We start from the raw sequence: 5,275 nt of genomic DNA, 5'->3' as shown, positions 1-5,275 counted from the left end.
TCCTAACCAGCTCTTTGTATAAGGATACCAGCAGGTCTGTGGTATCTTTTTCTTGCCGTTGCTGGGCAACTTCATCTGTTTGTGGATGGATGGTGGCCGGGAGTTTGATTTTCTTTCTTAGGGCTGCCATGTCTGCATCCCTTATTTTCAGCAGTTCTTGGATGCCTTTGACATCCTTGGGATCATGTCCTATCTCTATGATTACCTCCTCCAAGGATTTGATCCTGTTGTCCTTGGCCTGTGAGGATGCTCGTTCCAATTCTAGCTGGGATGATGTATTGTCTAGGCTGCTCTTCAACTTGTAATTTTCCAGTGTCTCATCTGCCAGGGAGGCATACACCATTTCACCCGTTTGTTTGTGTAACTCTATCTTATCCATGGGGTGAATATCTTTAGCCAGAACCTCCATATTTGTTCTCAAATAGTCTGAGGTGGACTGAGGATGTAGAGTTGTGGGCATGAAATGGCTCATTATCATTTTTCCCTCACTCACATCAAAAGCAGACATTAGTCTCTGCTGGTTGCTCGGAGCTAGTTTTAACAAGTGATCATAGAGTTGCACTTTTATGGGATCACTCCTTCTCTTGATTTCTATGAACTGCTGCTTTATACTTGAGTGCCCCTCTCTATGCTGACCAAAAGAGCTGACCTCTCCTCCCATTGTCATATCTGGTCCTCTTTGAGATGAGCTGGCCGAGAGTTCTCCACTGGGTGGGCCCATGCCCATGGCCTGCCTTACTGCTATGTCCTCCTCTTGGGAGTCATTCAATCTTTGTCTCTTCTCTCCTCTGATAAAGGATGAAGTCTGGGGAGTCTCTCTTTCTCTCTTTCTGGTTAAGTCCTCCTTCTGAGGTGTTTGGAGGACTGAGCTGTCCACATTGATGTCTGTTCTTGGAGGCAACTCTGTTTGGGGCTGCTGTTCTGTAGAACCGGGCAAATCTGTCTCTTTATTTTGCTGTAATGGCTGCTGCCCACTAGTTTGTGGTTTATCTTGTTGCTGCCCCAACTCCCGTTCTTCCATTTCTTCTTGCTGCTGTAGCAAGGTGTCAACCTGTTCTTCTGTTAATATAGGTGGTTGTTCCACCTGTTTGCCTTTGTCCTTGCTTGCTGCTTGGGTTGTCTGCTTGGCAGCTCGCTGTTGTGTTGCTGGTGTTGTGGTGGCTGCCCCAATTTTCCTCCTGTAGGAAATAGGCACCTGTCCACAAGTTTCCAAGTCAGCTTGTTTTTGGACATTTCTAGCCTCTTGCTCAAGTATTTCTTCATTAGTCATTTGCTCTACTAATGTGCCCTCTTCCCAATCTGGTGCATTTGCATATTTTTCAATTTCAGGTAATCTGGCATGAGCATAGTTGCCTAACTTATACCTGATCCTCCTGAGGGAAATAGAGTGGTTAGGGTCATATGGAATCCACTCAAAACTAGTTTTCAACTGGAGTCCTTCCAGGATCCTGTCTGCCTCTTTCCAGCCTTCTTCCTTCCTGTTGTATAAGAAGGGACCTAGCTGATTTCTCACTTTCAACTGTGATTTCTTGTTTTTACTCTGAAAGTGTAGGTAATCTGAGTTCCCAAATTGCCTGAAATATTCTAAGGCAAACAGTCTCATGGGAACGTACCTTGGCAGCCTAAATGGATTTAATTCACATCCATACACCCTAATGACTGTGTGATTCTGGTAGAAGTACCAGTTGCCGATGTTGTAAAGCTTGTTCAAATGAAGAATTCTTTTCATGTCATCGGTCAGTCTAGGAGAAGGGGCACCTTGCAGCACTGCTAGGGCTGGATGAACAAATAAATCAATAAACTCACAGTATGTATAAGGTGATAGTGAGGTACGATGGAACACAGGGGTCCAAAAAACAACTGATCTTGGGGTTCCTTGGGCGTTGAGTGGCCTCAAAGGGACAGAGAAGGTAGCTGGCTGGTTGAACAAGAACAGATGGTATATGTAGGAGGTGTATCTGAATAGCCTCTCCCTCTTCAAGTTCATGAACTGGTCATGAATCTTCTCAGCTATATAGGTTGCATAATCATAGTGGATAGCTGGAGGCTTACCTGGGGCAAATATGGACAGCATTGCCAATATGCAGTCATCTACATCTTCTAGTCCTCTGAATCCTAGGACATAGCCAATCAAGTCCACCATCATCCTGCCCAACTCATTCAGGTATTGGTATCCAATGGGAGGGGTTCTGACTGCTTCAGAGCTAGGTGTGACAAATAGCTGGTTAATCTTCACAATCTGGTCATTAGACAGGTTATTTCCTCTCTTTATCAAATCTTGCATGGAAAGAGGGGTCAACTTCTTGGCTGTATGGAAATGCAGCATCTGATTTATACTCTCTGGAGTGATCTGAAACAGGACTAGGCCTGTGGGGCTAATGACTGCCCTTTGGCTGGGGTCATAGCGCTCTTGGCAACTGTAGATAAGCTCTGGCATGGGATTAACTTGGGGAAGGTTGTATATGGGCAAATTTGATTCCCAAATTCCCAGGATATCTGCTCCACTCATGTGCTGGGCTCTCAGTTCATTTAACATTTGGATATTATACTTAGTTCCCATAGGAAACCAGTCCAACATCTGGTAATCCATGTCTCCCAGGGCTTGCCATGCTAGTTCTCGGTGAGGAGCATTGATAGGCTTGATATTTAATGCAATAGGGGTCTCCATAGCTTCTGAATGGGCAAATATTGCAATTTGACAAGTGACTGGCAAAAACAGACTGCAGACTGCCCTCAGTGGGAAAATAACTTGATTTTTTGAATTGTCAGAGGGGAATTTACCAGCTAGAAATTGAAATACTGCTGGTAATTGGTAACAGAGCCTCTTTGGGGCCTAAGTGAGCTTCTGGTAGTAGTTCGGAGGTATTTAGCAGTGAATTTGCCGGGGAAACGCAGAGCTGAGGGGTTTTTAGATGAATTGCAGTTTGTTACAACTCTGCAGGGAATTTTTGGACTTCACCGAGACAATGGTGGAGATATAACCCGGTTCTAGCGGTGAAAAAGTCTGTTTTACGGTCCTATTATGCTTGTGAGCAGATTAGAGCAGAATGCAGGCCGTATGGAGGGCAGGGCAGGGTAAATACCTGTAATTCGACGTGCAGAGGTCGTGGCAAGGTGTACTGCAGCTGCTGACGTGGTCGCTTGGGCTAATTGTACCGGTTGGCGGAAATCCAGGCAGAAATGGCTGAGCAGAGTGTACAGACGAAATAACAGTGAAATGGTAAAAAACGCGCAAAATTCGGTTAATATGAGTTTTTTACCCATTTGGCGCTTTTTTATGATGACGTCAGCATGACGTCATTGGTGGGTCACGGTGATGTGACGTCAGCTGACGTCATCGGGGAGGACGTGGCTGAAGACGACAGGTCAACGGGGGTGAGGTGGCAGTCCAGTCAGCGGTGAGCTGGACGTGGCAGAACGGTCAATAGCGGACGGGCGGAGGTTAAGCCGTGAAGGTTACGGTTAAGGCTCTAACCGTCACGGTCTCTCGGGGCGGTTAGAGTACGGCGCCCAGGGTGTCAGAGGGAGCTCCGAGACGGTCTAACGGGCGACGCGTGGCAGAGGCATGACGAGGCGCAACGTCATGTTCTCGGGAGTTAACGCGCGGACGTGGACGGCGTTCCGATATTGTTATGGGCCGTCGGATCTGGAGGGCTTGATCCGACGGCTGGCGGAGGTGTAAGGTGCACGGCGGATAGGGCGGCGGAAAATTTAACGTTTATGGGTTTTGGCATAGTTTTTCAAATGTTTTTTCTGCCCACCCGCGCTTGCCTTTGGGAATGTGCCGAAAGCGGGATTTGATTTTTGTAAGGTTTGCAGAGGGTTTTGTGGGCTAGAGGGGTTTAAAGAGGGGTTTTTACCCATGCAAAGGTATTTTTTGAGGGGAAATGATCTGCAGCAAAGGGAGAGTATCGGAGATAGGTTCACCATGGTGGCCAGATGCCACTATGATCCCTCTTTGCAGATTTCTCGGCTATTATGCCTAGGGGAGGGAATATATAACATTTAGGGCTTTATACACCTTAGTGTTATTATTATTAGGGCAAGGGGTAGAATAGGGAGTTAAATAGTAGAATTAGGAGTTAGTGAAGTGAAGGAGGGGAATCTTTGAGAAAGGGGATGTTAATGATGGAGTAAGGGGGAAAAAGTGAAGTTAGTGATGCTTTCTGCTGTGAATCCATGAAATTCACCACCTTTTCTGCTGATATGTCCATTGCCTTGGCAAAATATCTTTGACAACTATGTAATGGTGAACCTGTCCTTTCTGCAACCACAACTGCCTACCCAACTATTTCACCTAACATTTTTTAGTTTCTTCTTGGAGGGGCACTTAGACTTGCAACCCTCAATTGCCTTTTCTTTTCTTTGGCTTTTTCCTTTTTTTTTTACTCTATCTGTTTCTACCCTTATCTCTTCCAAGGTCCCAGATTAGGCTTTTGGGAACCTTTGTTTCTCTACCTGAACTACTTATCTGCCAAGATTAAGCTGTTTGGACAGACTTCTTTCTCTATTCTACAACTCAAAATTGAAACATGGCATGATCCAGATTAGACTGTTGAATCATCCACAAAAATGTAATAAGGTCCTCAATATCTGAAGTAATTTCACACACCTCTGATTTCCCGGAAATATGGGATCTTTGTAGTAACAAAGCAGAGCATATTTGGATTTTCGATAATCAATCATGAAATATGAAACCTATTACTATAGGTATCCAACAGGAAACAAATCCTGATATTTGCGGAGCAACTCAACAACTTTATCCACTATGGCATCATCCCAATAATCCTCAATCTTCACAAATTTTGGCTTTGCTTTAGTACCAATGTTCACTTGCCTAGTCTTTAATGGTGTGGTGATGTCTAGATTCTCTATCTGCATACCTTCAACTATGAAATGGCCTTCTGCCTCTAGAATATTGATATTTCTTGGATCCTCATCCTCCCCTTCGGGAGTCACATTATAGCATTCCAACACATGGTGTAGATGGCTGCTCTAGTCTATTTGAACTCGTTCCAAAGGGTCCTGTGATATTATGAAGATCACAGCCTTAACCTCCCGTAGAGCTTCATCAATGCTTTCCAAGCCATCTTCAAAACTAAAGGTCATTAAGAATCCTTCCCTTAATATATCCCACTCCGTGGTGCCATGGGCAGAGCTCGGTTTCCAGGTACCAATTCATAGGGATTATATCCAAAGTATGCAATAATAAGATCACCCACTCTGGATGTGGCTTTGTTCCATAGACTTTAGTCGATTTCACCAAATGATCGCG

This window comes from Pinus tabuliformis, chromosome 3_2, assembly GCF_031772625.1.
Source record: "Pinus tabuliformis cultivar Carrire ecotype Pingquan chromosome 3_2, CPIR1, whole genome shotgun sequence".
Classification (NCBI taxonomy): domain Eukaryota; kingdom Viridiplantae; phylum Streptophyta; class Pinopsida; order Pinales; family Pinaceae; genus Pinus; species Pinus tabuliformis.
Note: the sequence above shows the minus strand (reverse complement) of the source record.